The sequence below is a fragment of the Lagopus muta genome, chromosome 9, assembly GCF_023343835.1.
Source record: "Lagopus muta isolate bLagMut1 chromosome 9, bLagMut1 primary, whole genome shotgun sequence".
NCBI lineage: Eukaryota > Metazoa > Chordata > Aves > Galliformes > Phasianidae > Lagopus > Lagopus muta.
In genome coordinates, this window is record NC_064441.1 from 7,102,530 (window position 1) to 7,117,808 (window position 15,279).

The 15,279-nt window shown below is 45.3% G+C and overlaps 1 long non-coding RNA gene across 10 annotated transcripts in view; it reads left to right on the plus strand.

Moving 5' to 3' along the window:
- LOC125697614 (uncharacterized) overlaps positions 1 to 15,279 on the plus strand; it is a 249,144-nt gene that overhangs the window by 191,280 nt on the left and 42,585 nt on the right. For all 10 annotated transcript variants that reach the window (XR_007378875.1, XR_007378874.1, XR_007378883.1 and 7 more), the window contains one exon: positions 14,030 to 14,299. This is a non-coding gene — a long non-coding RNA (uncharacterized LOC125697614). The remainder of the gene's footprint in view (positions 1 to 14,029; positions 14,300 to 15,279) is intronic.

Consider the following 15,279-nt stretch of genomic DNA (forward strand, 5'->3'; position numbering starts at 1 on the left):
GCCAGTGTGCTGTGATGCAGCACGTACAAGCGTGACTACAGAGAAAACTATTGCAACGTGAGCTGCTGACAGTCTCAGGTCTGTCCTCTGAATGCTGAATGCAAACTATCACAAATTTTGATGAAATTTCCACATTGTTCAGTTATCTGAGGACAAGACAACTGAAAAGAAAATCCCTTGAAACTCAAGGAAAATGTTGAGAGTTAATAATCTCGAACCCGATGGAAAGTGACTGCTCATCAGAAGACAAAAGTTAGACTATACAAAAAGCACCTTCCATAGGATTAGTCTGTCCTTATGAAAAAATTCCTACAGATCTCAGTCAGTAGTGAGTGAGAAGATAAATTATTTTAATAATAAGAGCAGTATAAACAAACAGAGGCACCAGAAATTTGCAGTATATTGTATTTGGCAAAGTTTCTTTAAGATTATAGGACAGCCATGCTGTAATTACATTTATGCTCAAGTACACGTTTTTATTTGCATCACACCCACCAATATGAACATCACCAGCAGGAGGAGGATGTGATCAAGGCACTGGTTTATCCCCCAGTGTTTCTTCTTCCTAAGAGAAAAGAATTCCATTGGGGAAAATACTTTCGTGACATGATCTGTACAGCAATAAACTTAATAAAAGCAAGATTTATTAGAAAAAGTAACAAACTCAATGGGGCAGGGATAGAGACAAAGTAAAAACAGTTAATTTGCAATGAAAGTAATCTCACAGAGATTTATTTTACTTTAACTAATGCTCTAAATTTACTTTCACCCTTTTATTTAATTTGACTTATATTACTCAAATGGTTCTGGGTGGACATGGCTAACTTTGTATAAGGACAGCGTGAAAAAGAGTCCAGCTATTGTTTTGTAACTGACAGATCATTGTTGTTTCAGAATCCTTTATGTTCCAGCAGGTGTTGGCAGGAGCAAGGCTGGCACATAGGCTGAAATGTAATATTAAGAGGAAAAAGACAAAGCAACTTTTGAGAAAACGTTGCTGATATCAGTGAGTTTTTGCCATTCCAACCCTTTAAATCCTGCAGCATCTTCTCATCTCAAAACCCAAATGACCAGTCAAAAATAAAAGTGAAATTCAAGCTAGGCACTCCTTTAGCCATAAATGAAAGCCACTCTTCTCCTCTGTTCCCCAAATTTTGAATAGATGATGAACCAAAGATGAATAATATGAATAATGTCATATTTCTGAAGGATCAGCAAGCTCTGAGTAGTTTGGAACAAGGATCAAAGAATTTGCACTGCAGCTCTGGCAGAACTCTGTGCCCTGAGCAGTGAGCTTTCAGTGACATTCTCAGTGTTGAGGCTTTTCAGGCCTCTGATGTAAACAGAAGGTTCTCTGACAAGTCCAGTGCAACCTGTACAGTCTAACAGCTAAATGATATTTGGCAGTTCCTCTGCTTAGACTTTTGATATAGAAAACAGGGAGGAAGAGGTAGCTTCTACAGCTGAATGTTAGTGTCACGTGCAATATATTGCAGACATATTTTGAAGATTCCTTTGTCTGTTTATTTACCCTCATTTAGTACAGGCAGACAAACCATTTATTTCCAGTCTGTGATCAAGACATATAGTTTCTGCCAGGCTGTAGCCAGATATTCTGCACCTGTTTCCAGCCCAGTAAGCTGCAGAGAACCACCCAGAGCTACTTTTCCTCCACTCATCTAGTAAAGTTCCATGCAAATTTTCACTTGTTTGCATTTCAGACATACAGTATTGTCCTCTGACAACTGGGGACAAAGAGAAACTCCTTTCTGTTTCTTGAGCCAGGGCTGTGCTGCATGGGCACATGATGCTTGGCTAGTGGGCACCTACCAGACCAGGTTGCAGTTTCCTTGTGTTCCAGCTTTCCTACACTGGAAATGTTGGGTTTTTTTCCTTCCTCTTTGCAATTCTGATCTTTACAGAGTTTGTATCTAGGACTCAGTACTTCTCAGAAAAATGTGATTAAAATTGGCCAATGGATCCAGAAGTTATCAGGAGAGGAAATGGCTGGTTCTCCCACAGGGTCACAGAAGGTTTGTTTCCATGGGAGATGAAGCTGAATCAGAAGCTGAACAGAAATAGATGCATGGGTGAGATGGGTTGAAGACAAGTATTTTCTTTTTTTCTGTTTCATGTTGTAGAAGTGCACTGGCACATAAAAGACCATAGGAGAAAGTTGGAAAATCATTCTTGAGTGAAGCTTTGTGAATAAAATTTGAGAATGTAATGCAGTGTGGCTGTGTGAGGGACATTTCAGTGGGCTTGTTCATCAGAGGCTTCCAAAGTCACAGCAGCAGGTAAACCGAGAGGTGAATGTGCTGCTACCTCCTAATGCTCAGAACGTGCTGTAGGTCTGGGTGAAAAGTTGCCTACAACTGGTCATCCCTTTTACTCGTCCCTTCTTTTATGTTTCCATCAACATTCATGGCAACAACAAAAAAAATCAAAATCCTCTTTAAAAAATGAGGTTTTTAACGTTTTCTGAAGTCTGTGGAAAGTACTTGAAGTGTCTGTTTACAGTTCTGTGGCTTATTTACAGGTACTGGAAATAAATAGTGCTCCCTGGTAAAGCACTTCCATTTTGGGGGCTAATTCGTAGAGGGAAGGGAGTGTAAATTGGCTCAAATGAGGGCTTGTGTGGTTTGACCACTGAAGTGTTTGACCTTTTCTGTTCTGCTGTGTGTGTTCATGTATGGTTATGTTTGTCATTTGGCTTTTTAAGAATATGATGTTTTATACCAAACAAATGTTGTTCCTCACTTTCCTTTGAGAAAAGCAGTGTAAGGTAGTTAATTTGTGAGGTTAGATAATTTGTCCTGATTTAAAAAAAAAAAAAAATTAATTTTTTTTGTAATTTTTTTGCATTCCTAGCGGGACTTATTTTAGTCATTCTGTGGTAGAGCAGCTACTTCATCTGTTAAACTGTGTAGTATTGGTTATCATCCACTGAAGTGCATCTTTTTCCAGAGTTGTAACGATAATAAAATGAATGGAAAATAAAATAAAATAAAAGAGTGTAAGAGGAAGAAAATTATGCTAGCTCCTCTGAAATTGAACATTTTAATGGCAGTAGAAGTGGGGGGGAAGCGGAGGGGAAGGAACACATACATGTTGCAAAGGACTTTCCACTTAGATTATATTTTTTTTCCCATAATTGGAACATGCTAAATGATATTGTGTCATTTATGAAGACAGATTAGATTATTAGTGTAAGTAAATGTAGAAAAAGGATATAAAAAGACAAATTTCAAGCATTTGGCTCTGGGGGAGCAGCAATGGCTCCAGTCCAATAGCTACTGATGTGCTTAAGGTCACATATGTGAATTTTTCCTGTATAACTGTTTTAAAAACCTTAAGCTGCATAGGATCCTGGGTTCTTATGATGCTGGGACTAAGTTAGTCTTAGAGAAGAATTCTGGTTTTCTAATTTAGCTTGGGTTGCTACCTGAGTCATGTTATTACAGGTTTTTAAGGGAATCTCTGTTACTCAAAAATAAAAAATAAAAACAACGGCACTGTTCCCTTTTACTTCTCTGAGAGATAAAAACTATCCTGGATACACCACACACCCAGCAACAGCCCCATATTGGGATTGTGCATTACAGATGATGAATAAAATCAAAGGTAGAGAAATCGTGTCACTGTCATTCAATGATCAGCCAAGAGTATTTCAATCTTATCTAGAGATCTTCCATCATTTACCTTCATTCTATGTCCCTCTTAACTTGTAAAAGAATGAATCAGTTACATAAGAGCTGGAGGTTCATACACACAAACATATCAAGGAGCATAAGATGCTTTATTTCCCCAGTGTCTAGACCATAATGGTGACTCTCATCAGCTTCTGTAATAATAGAGTAGAATCTATTTCTTTGCTTCTGTTTTGTTGTCCCTAAGCATCCACTGCAGGGAGGAAAAGACAAGATGGTTCTGCACAGGACTTGCCATGGAAACACTGATCCTGGGGGGAAAGCCACTCAGGATCAGTGCTGTCCACTCTATGCAAGTACAGAAGCGTTCTGGTGTATTGTTAAGAGCAAATGATGATGGGTGTAAGAATTACAAGCACAAGTATCTGATTGTCAGCCCCTGACAGGGTGAATGTAGCCATTAACTAATTAGCAACAGAATTTGCATAGCTTGCAACTCTCAAACATTTCCATGAATAAATTGATGGTCATCCAAATTCTTGCAAATTAATTAATTAAGAGATGATAGGATTCTCCAGATAACAAAACTAACCATTTTTAGTAATTAAAACATTTTGCCCATATGATTACTCACCTAGTTCTACTAACAAGGTTGGTTTTGTCTAGCGCAGTGGAAAACTCATGACTATATTACATTTCCTCTGCTCTTTTTTTTTCTTTCCTGGATTTTATTTCTTTACTATGCTGCTCTGTCCAAGGTATTAAAAAAATCAGCGTGTTAGCTTGTTAGTGATTAGGTTCTTGGGCAGGACTTGTGAAGATTTAGGGCATTTAAAATTCTCCAGCTGGCTGCTACTCCTATTTTGACTGCTACAGAATTCTTTCATACCCACAACATATTTTTCTTGTCCTTTGGCAATGAACAGGCTAGAAGTGCCAAAAAAAAAAAAAAAATCTGTTGCCCTGACACTGTTAGAGTGGGAACCATGTGTGAGAAGTATGAAATATCTTATTCTGTGTTGAGAGCTGATTGTATTTCTTGTTGGTTGTGGCCTTGAAGTATTTTGATTTTATCTTAGAATACAGGGCTGATCTGGATGAATTCCAGCTGAAGTTACAGGAATTGAAGAATTGAGCTACAGAACATAATGAAATGATTCAGTCCCATGCAATCTGATGAGCATCACTGTGTGTAATGGGTGTATGCATGTGGTTGTATCTGAAGCTGGTTGTATACCATTGATTACAAAAGTACCTTTTACACATAGGGTAAGATAATTACTTTGTATGAAAAGCAGACTATTTTAAAGCATTTATTTTAATAAATACATTTAGCACTAGTTTTCTGTATGTGGGTACATTGTTAGTGGGTAGTATTCAAGGCTAAAGCCCTTACCTTTGTGCTGATGCTGAAAACTATCAATTATAAAACACCTAACAATGTTCCACCAATGAGCGCGCTCTGTTAGCTGCACGTTCCTATTCCTCTCTAAAAGACAGATATTGCTTTGTGCAGGAGTGCTGAGGTTGGGGTACCATTGTTAGGGCTGATTAAGGGGAGGAGGAACTGTTCAAATTTTAGGGTTCTTTTCTTATCAGACGTCTATTGAACTGAATAGCATTTTGTTTTATATCACACTTTTTATGGCCTAGGTGTCTCAGAGCTCTTTACAAAACACTGTTTCAGTAATAAATGCTACTAGTGTAGAGAATGTGTAGGCATCTATTATGTGATCTGCAGTAGCTCATGTACTCTTTGGCATTCGAACAATGCCTTTCGGTAGTTGGGTGATGAGAATAACTAAGACAGTTTTATTTGCGAATGTTAAAATAAATGTTTAAGAACCTTAGCACTGAAACCAAAATTAAAAGGAAAATATTTATCCTGTAGCTTGTAATTTGGTAAAATCTATTTGGCATCCACCTGGATGTGGAGTCGTGGTAGGCAAGAAAAAGCAGAGCAATAATTGCTCATTGAAGGCATGGAGATCTAGAAATAGTCCCAACCTATGTCTTGGGCAGTCTACAAACCTTTCCCAAGTGGCTCAGGATCTCAGCTGCAATGGTCCTCACTGGATTGTCTTTGCAGGAGTGCCAGATCCCAGGCTGCATGGAGTATGCATACAATTCCAGCTAGCCTTGACTGCATGTGAAATAAGAAAGAGTACATAATGAATAGTGAGTACAGTAGGATGAGGCAAATAATAATAATAATAATAAAAGTAAGACAAGAATGGTTCTCAACATCCCCTTCCAAAAATTCAGTGTCAGTTTCAACCAGTATGGATCCACGGCTGTCCTCTCTATGTCTTAGTAAAATGCTGTATTGCTAGCAGAGATTATGAAGGGAAAAAAAACCTGCAGCTCAGTCAGCACAGATCACCAGCAGAGTGAAAGCTAGGGCAGCCAGTAGAATTGGTAAAATCCTGTATTGGTCACAACTGCATGGATTGTCCTTACAGTTACGCCTATGACGTGCTTATAGCGATGCCGATGCCTTTTCTGACTGCACCCCAGATTCTTTTTCTCTTTCTTTTCTCTAGATTTCAGGCTGTCTGTGCCCTGGCTCTCCTTTCCTGTAGTCAGGGTCTCTCTCTCTCTTCTTTCTCAAGCTCCATCTGCTCTCATCTCCCTTTAAACTCTTCTCTGGCCCCCCTCCTTCAACCTGGACAACACTGCACCTCTTTTCAAAGCCTATTTTTTTTTTTTTTTTATAAGAAGAAAATAAAATACATGAAATCTGAATGACTTCAAAACCATATTCTGGTGCTTTCTCTTGCTTCTCAGTCCACTATTGTTGTTCAGAGAGTGTATAGAGCACTATATCAAGTAATTGGGTATTATCTTCTGGACTGTAGTTCAGGCACTAAAAATAGCGTATTAGTGACCACTTTGTTCCATGTGCCTCCTCTTTATATAAAGAGCTAAAGGCACTTTTTCCGTGTTGGAATGTTAACTTCTAGCAGAGGTGCTGTTCTTTTAGTGGTGAAAGCAAAATACGTATGAACTGGATGTGATTGCTACTTCCATATAATGCTGTAAAATTGATTGCCACTTGATTATTTTCTGACACTAGGCTCATACTTGCAAGTTGAGACTGACGTGGTCTCTGGTGCTGTTTGACAGCATTGCTTTGTTGTTCTGCTGTTCTTTATCCTGTGCTCTAGGAGCCTGTGGGTGCACTTCTCTCATTACGACAGCCACCAAGTGGGCAACTGGTTGATGATTTGGGAATCAGCATCTTCACAGGAGCCCAAGTCCACAGCCAGGTAGATGATTTTGAGGAGAGGGCAGTGGTTTCTATCTCCAGCTGTGAAAAGGGACCAAACATCCTGAAATATGGCTTTGAGGCATTTCTTTGGAGAGTCTCTTCCAAGTGCACCCTTTTCCATTGGTTACTGGGGACCTCTGACCATGCTTCTATTTCTGAAAGTCCTACAGCTTGTTGCCCCTCACCAGCTGCTGAGGTTGAGCCTCCGGGCGTCACAGCAAGGTGATCTCTTTCTTACTGCAGCTGTTGGGAAGGATGACCAACTGACAGTAAAATTGCTTGGTACTGATGAGCCCTTGGCTTTGTTACTGTGGTAAAACACACATCATTTGACAGCTGCTTGTGCATGGAGAAAACCATAGATGATTAAGGGTTTCCTGTCTTTTTTTGCTACTGATCTTCTTTGCTTATGACAGATGAGACTCAGATGTCTTTTTTTAAGAGGCAGGGAGAGAAAGGGAGGATATTTAAACTTGTTCTCACCTAAGTCTTTTATGTTATCCTAAGGACCTTATTTGTAGTAGAGATTTTTTTTCTGCATTTCAGCTCTCCTAAAATGATCAGATCTGTCATTCAGCTTTAAAAGGGAACGTATATTCTTCCTCTCCTGCATTTTTTTTTCCCCAAGGGGTATAATGCTAATTTTACTTATTCAGAAATTAAAATAGCAAACAGTTTATATGAGGTGTTGATAATTACCTATATTACTGTAACGCTGTGACAGATGTTGGCAAAAAGAGGCAGAAAATGCCTACAGCTGTGCACTCCACGACATCCAGTTTATCCTCAGACAGAAGGCTAACAGATGTTCTGAACTGTCACTTTGCCTAAATGTTTTTAAAGTCTAAGGACCTGCTTTATAATTCACCGGGGCCTCATTTGATTTCGCGGAGGTCCTCAGAATTCCCATCTGTGACAATTAATGTTGAAGACTTTTATAAATCAACCCTTGTCCTTATTAGCCCTCTGCAAATAGGTATTGTGTATCTGTATACTCCCGAGACTTCTATTTTTTGTGACCTCATTATTAATTGCTACTACTTGTATATAACATAATTCATGTTTCAAGCAGAAAGAGAAATGGATTACATGAATGAGCACTAAAGATCACCCAGGTACATTTGACTGACCTCAGAGCACCTATGTTAAAACATTCTCTATTGTAACCCCAATGCGGTGGTCATTTCTAAGGTGATTTGAAAATGCTGACATCTCCAAACTACCTACTCAGTTTTCCAAAGGAAAATATGAATCTTGGTGGTACAAAAAGTTAGCACCTAAGCAGGTATGTTCAGCTGCTGGAACTATTTCTATTCCTGGAGAGTGTTCTCTTTAAAAACAGTGAAGTCAGTAAGGGAGACTTTAAAATAATTCAAGCTTCAATTATTGTTTCAAAATGGAGTTGTTATGAGGGTGACATGTAAGTAATTTGTGCAGGTAGAAAATCCGAGATTTGGGCTCTAAGCTCCACCCAAATTTTCCGGCATACCTTTAGATAAGCAAAAAATGTCTGTAGTATAAAACAACTTAATACTTTATTGATAGTTGCCATTTCTTTTTAAAAGCTGGGTTCCTGTTGTACAGCAGTGTAATAGCTTTAACATTGCGCTGCCATAATCAGTGTTTGGCCTCTTCTGTTCCCCAATCCTGTATGGAAGCAGAACTCCAAATTGTACATCTTCCTGGGTTTGTTTCTAAATTACTCCCCACACTTAATTACGAGGATGAGAGGGATACCTTATTCCTCTTTGTTATAGGCTAAGCTCTCAGTAATCCCAAACAAAAGAGCCAGTTCTGGAAGATATAGGATTTGCTAGCAGGATTATGGTCTCATAGATAATGATGTGCAGTCAGCAGAAGCGAAGCTTTATTTTAATTCAAATAAGCTAGTAAACAAACCACTGACAAGTCTGCTGGTGAGAGTAACTGGCTTCTGTTGCCACATTGGCAGCTAAATTATAGAAAATCTATTATACCCTGTTCACCATATGTTTAATTTAATACAGATACAAATTAAACTATCCACAGTGCCTATTAAAATAACAATACATATTTTTTAAATATATGAATGTTTTAAGATACATTCCCCTGACCTTAAGAAGGGCAATGCTGATCTGGGAGAGTACAGCAAAACACAAAACACATGCTGCAGTCAACAGATTCTCTTCAACAACAACAACAGTAATTTGAAAACCCCTGAATATTAATAGTACAGTCTTGTAAAAGATAATGAGGTTAATTGGGGTGTTTTACCTTCTAAGCATCTGCTCTTCCGTGTTTCCCTCCCCCTAGGTTCCTGGGCATGGATTTGATAGTAGTGGCTGATATCTAATCCGTTGTACACTTTTTCATTCCATGCCAGATGCAGTGTGAGTTGTTTGCCCTTTTCCTGCTGCAAGCAGATATCCCTCATTTCTGCATATCCTCATTTGTTAACATTCTCCTAAATAGCCCTCAGCTGGATTTTTGACCTGTCCAGAGCTGCTACCCTGTATCGCTGGCAGAGGGTTTCAAATTGCATGGAGGGATTCATACTCATTGCCCACGTTCAGAGCACAGTGTTGAGCACAGTGTATTCTGGCCCACCTTGGACCCTCATTGCCGTCTCAAGTCCTGTGATGGCTGCACTGAGACTCTCTAAGTCTGGGTGGTTCCTCATAAACTGATCATATCTCCTTAAGTCATGGAGTCTCCTAGTCACTGCTCATAGCAGGCTGTGGGGAATGGGGTTAAAGATCAGCAGCTGTCCCTGTGATGAGGTGGTGATGATGAGGGCCTACCTGAAACCATACAGAAGCCACAGAGAAAATAACCTCTCCAAATTGACATTGCAGCTGAAGTGAGTGATGACAGACAAAGTGCCAGGCAGCACAGTGCCAGGAAACTGTTCTCTGGGTGTTGCTGGAAGCCCCCTGCCAAGGTTGGCTCTGTCCCTTCACAGTCCCAGGCTGCTGACAGCAGCAGTGAGCGTGTAATGGGACAGGGGTACTGTGAAATGACCTCATGTGTTTTGGGGATTGCCACCTTACTCACAGCAATAGGTTCAGAATTCAGCATTCAGAATGATCTCTTATGACTTAGGATGTAAGAACGCATGCATATCCCACAGACATGCAGAAAGTGTGTGTGCAGAAAGCCCCAGTCCTCTGAATGCCAGCTATCGTGTGCCATGCATATATAGACTGTGTGCTGTCACAGTGTGTAGCATATGTACAGGTATGTGAAGCACGTGCCTACTGTATGCAGAAATACACGCACTGACTATTTAAATTGCTTTGAATTACTGTTGTTATTTGCCAGAGTATTTTCAGCATCAATCTGTTTGTGATACATTGCCATCTCGTACACTGGAAGGTGTCAGTTATTGCAGACAAGTCTAAGTTCCGTGACAAATTCATCTTCAGAACGTGAAAGGAGCCCAACTCCAGAGAAAGTTGCCATCTGAGGACTGAAAAAAGGAAGATGTCGAGTCCTTGAGATGTGTGAGCAAAGTGCTAACAGAATATTTCGTAGGAGAAATGCATCCTTTGCTCTGTGCTCATCTTTCAGTAAAGGCGTATTTGGCACTGCTGCTATCCGCAGCAATTGGCAGCAAAAATATTGCAGTCAGTGTTGAGATAATGAATGAACAATTTCAGATCTCTTAGAGCGCTCACAGGGAGGGAAAAAAAATGAAAAGTCTCCAGATTTCGGAGACACATCTGAAGCTCACACGTACATTTCGGCACAGCGAAGGGCCTGCCCGCCCTGCAAACCTGCGGCTCCTCAGGAGTCTGCGTGTTCTTTGCTTGCAGTTAAGCGGGCTTTTTACTGTCGTATCCCAGGACAAAACAAACAAACTGCTTCGGTACTTCACAGATGTTCTTTTAGCACCGTGAGGTGGTGGGAAGCTTTTGGAAGGACCGTGTGTCCGTAGGACGGGTGTGAATTCCGCCTGAGCTGCCCTGCACGCTTTGGGGACAGAAAAACCCAAACGTGCTTTAGTTGAAAGCGTGCTGCCAAGAACTTATGGAAGCGATCGCACCGGAGAACTTTCCCTGGTGAAAAGAGGGAAACGCAGTGAAAGGACTCGCGAGTGAGCGGCCCCGCGGCCCGGGCTCCTTTCGGGCACCTCCATCCCCGTCCTTCGGGGCGCGGGGAGCGGCTGCGGGACGGCCGCGCGTTCTCTGTGGGCGTCCCGAGCCGAGCCAGCGGCGAGCAGAGCGCGTCCGTGTGTGCGCCGGGAGCGCGCATTCTGCAGCCGGGCGGCGGGCAGAGCGCGCCTGGTGCCGGGATGTTCGAGATGTTCGTTGGTGCGGGGCCCTGCTCGGCCCGGGCGGGGCGGCCCGGCTCCGGGAGTTGTTCGCTCCCCGGGCGCGGCGGTGCGTCGGGCGTCGCTCAGCGCCTCTAAGGGAGAGCGCCCCTGGGCAAATCCTCACCGCTCGGGGATCCGCTACCAGATAAGATAGGGATCTGCTGCGGAAATTTGGAGTTATCTGCTATTTCATCTGTACTGCTAGATGCGGGTGCTTTGCTCCGTTCTGTTTTCTCGAGTCTTAAGTGAATTGTGAAAGCCGAAATCCGGCGCATGATACCACTCTGTGCTTCTGTGACATTCAATTCCCCGTCCCGTGGGAGCGGTTTCGGGACACAGCTTACGTGTATCGGTGCCGTGCGGGGCGAGAAAGGCGTGTTGGGATGTGAGTTTCCCTCAGAGCCCTTCCAACCCGTGGTTCACGCGTTTTCCTTCTTTTTTGCTTCTTGATTATCCCCCGTCCCCGAGGAAGTGGCACACGTTGATCCCGCGCATCTGAAAGTTGCAGCCTCCCGGTCCCACGCACTGATGATTTCGTTTCCGGCTATCAGCAAAATGAGCTTTAAGCCAATTTCGTGCTTCGGGCTAAAGAGAGTGATTCGTGTTTTCCTCCTCGGTGCTTGGCATTCCCGGAATCCCTTTGTCAGCTTGTTGTAGGACGCTGCTGTAATTTGCTCGGAAACTCTCCAAGAGCTGTATGCAGCTGTTAAGAACGACGTATAATTTCTGAGCCATCGGGATGCTTTGTCTGAAAAAAAAATCATCTTTCCTCGCTAAGTCCGCATTAAACTGCTCAGAGCCCCGTTCCCATTTAACCCAAAGCACCTCTATAGGTAGCGAAACGCGCCTTTCCTACTAATCCCTTTCCTTCACCGCTGTGAGTAACAAAATACCTCTTCTACTGAAGCGGCACTTTCTTCCCTAATGTTGCCCAGTGTTTAGGAAAGCACTTGCACGATTTCCCCAACTTTGGCACGTTCGGGTTCTCATGCCACTGATGTTTCTTTCCTTCGCGCTTAGAGGTGCAGTGATAGCAGTTCTCCCGTGTGCGCTCCGCTGCCCTCTGGGCGCTAAGCCCGGGCAGAGCAGTGCCTCCATCCGCCGGCAGTGGGGCCTGGGGGCCGGGGGCGGCACGGGGAGGCCGGAGAGGCCCGGAGCCGATCGGAGCGGCCGTGCGGGGAGCGGAGGGAACGCGGCCGCCGCCCCCGGGCCGCTCGGAGCCGCCTCGGCGCCGCTCCCCGCTCCCTCCCCGCTCGGCTGGGGCGAGCCGGCACGAAGATGTTTATCCTGAGATAGAAAATGGGTTGTTGAAAAACAAGCTATGCGCAAATAGTTTAATTTTCCGTTTTGATGCTTATCTTTGTCTCCCGAATTTCATCGGAGAGGCTTTAATTGGCGTGTGGGTAATAGTTCCTAAATAATCCCTTATTAGATGACTTCAGACGAGTTGGGAACCAATAACGTCTTAGTCCCAAAAGTGAAAGTAGAATTGGAAGGCGTGGGTCAGTTTTTGTCAAAGGGCTCATTTGGGCATCTTTGCGTCTGCTGAAAAAGCTAATTAAAGAATGTTTGAAGGTTAAAGTCATTATTCCGTGCTGTTGTCGTGCTACAAGTGAGCCGAGTTTTGTGAAAACACAAAGGGCAGAAGTCACAGAGGTGGATTACTGTCAGCCCCTGCTACAGAGGCACAGAGCACTGTGGCATTAATTCCTATAGAAAGGTAGACAAACACAGGCACTGCCTAACAACTTTCCCGCAGAGCCCCATTGTCTAAGCACTTTCTTTGGCTTCGGGGCTCTCCTCTGCTCGCTACAGTCTCAACCGCATTGAGAAGCGGGCAGCGGGCAGCGCTTTGGGCGCGCGATTCCGGACCCGGGGAAAGCATTTCCCAGCTGCGCTTCTCGCCGGTTCCGCGCTATCCATTTTCCCTGAGAGCGCTGCCCGTGTATTCGTTTCTCGGCGCAAAGTTGGCGGGGCACGAGAACTCCGCTGCAGTTCGCTGCCTCCACCCGCACGGCGCGACCCGGGGCCGCGGCTCGGCGGCCGCAGGTCGTTGCGGCTCCAGGCGTGCGGGGACGAGCGGGGAACCGACGGAACGAGGTCGGCCCCGTTCCCACGCCGGGAGCCGCTCCCGGGCTGCGGGGGGACGGCAGCTCGCCGAACAACGCGCGCAGAGATGCGCACCCGCGCTGCTCGGCCCCGCTTCTCGCGGCTCCTCTGCCACACGGTCCGGGTCGGAGGGGCCGCTGCGGCTGCAGAGCTCCCCACGTTCGGAGAAAGAAATGTTTGGGCTGAGCTGAGGGTGGGGGGAGGTGGGGGGAACCCTGCAGCTGCAAGTCAAAGAAATATATTGATAAAATATTTCAGTAGTAGTAAATACGCGGGGATCGGCTCGACCTTGCGAGGTCTTCATTTTAATTTTTTTTTCTCCCTATATACAAAAATCTTTATCAAACCTCTATTCTATGGCTTCAATAAACAGAACCCATTACCTCACGGCAGCTTTTGTTGGCCTGTATACAAGCGAGAACAAAATGGTTATTCAAGAGAACGCTTTCGATTTTTATTGTGTGTAGTATGCACAAAGAGCAGTGTTATTGTATTAAAAAGAACCATCTGTAGCAGAAACAATGGCATCAAATTATCTTTGAATACCCACTGCAAAAATATAAAGCTTTTTTATTATTCTTCTGCTGTACGGTGGGGGACAGAGAAGTGACTTTTTTGTTGTCGTGGGTGCATTCTTATAACACACACAAAATCAGCCATTTGGATTTTTTAAGCCATAAACGATTTTTTCCCCTCTTGTTCCAGGGACCGCAGTTAAAAGCTAGGGCTAGGACTTGGAGGATGTGTAGGCAAACGGAAGGAGAGCCGGGGGAAGAAAAGCCGAAATGGATTCATTCTCCGTCCTGGCTGGAGGAGGAGAGGAGCGGGGACGTGCGGGCTGCCTGCAGCTGCCTCTGTCCGGTGAGAAGTGCTCCCAGCCCCGCGGCTGACTCGGGCTCAGGAGTCCGCGCGGACTTTCGCTCTAAGCTGCCAATCAAACCGCTAACCGCCACCACCCTGCGCCGGCACCGACATGTAAGTACTGCACCACAACTTTGACATTCATGGCGTTCCCCCTTCCTCCCCCGTGACCTTTAAAACGATGGAGAAATACCGCTGCCGCTTAGCGCCCGCCGCTCCGAGCTCGACGGCGTTACACTGAGGGACTCGTGCGCGGGTTTGGGTTTGCCCTCAACTGCGCGGCAGCCGCTTTGCGACCGGAGCGCCGGGCAGGAGCGGAGCCGCCCGAGGCCGCCCCGCGCCGCCCGCCCCTACGCCGGCGCGTACGGACCGAGGGGTCCCCGCGGGCCGCTTCGGCCAGGGCTGCTATTTCGGCGGTGCCCCTCGGGACGAGCCGCAGAGCGGGGGCAGGTTGCGCTGCGGGGCGGCAGTCGTTTGAGTCACGCCGGCGCTGCTCTGCGCCGTCCGGGAGGCGGCCGAGGCGCTCCGCGGGGCCGGGGGCGGCCGCGCTGCGGGGGTTACCTGGGCGCGCAACGGGCGCGCAGCGGCGCTGGCGCGGTGCCTGCGGCGCCTGCGCTTTGGCGCCCCCTGCCGGCGGCGCGCGGCCCGCACCCTCCCGCCGCTCCCCTCCTGCGCGGTGGCTCCGGGGCCGCTCCCGGGAAAAGGGGGGACGCCGGGGGGTCTGCGGCCGCGCGGGGATCCGTGCAGAACCGTGCGCTGGGAGACGGGGTACGTGGACGACGGAAGAGACGCGGGGCGTCCCTTGGCAGAACCCTCGATGGGCGAAGGGGAAGTTGCGAGTCGATCGATGCTTGTCACTGCCTGCGCCTATCGCTGCCTCCTGGTGCACTGCGATTTGGGCTGGGAATGATCGATTTTGACATTTTGGGTCATTATAATGCCGCTTAAAGGGAGGCTCTTTTTAGTTACAGGTAGCAAAGTTAAGGTTGGGTTTTCTCCCTTTCCCCCTTCCGCCCCCTCCTCTGATTTTTGGGGTAAGAATTTGGTAGATAAAGGTTAATCTTGGGCTGAATGATAGAGCTGTGATTGACAAG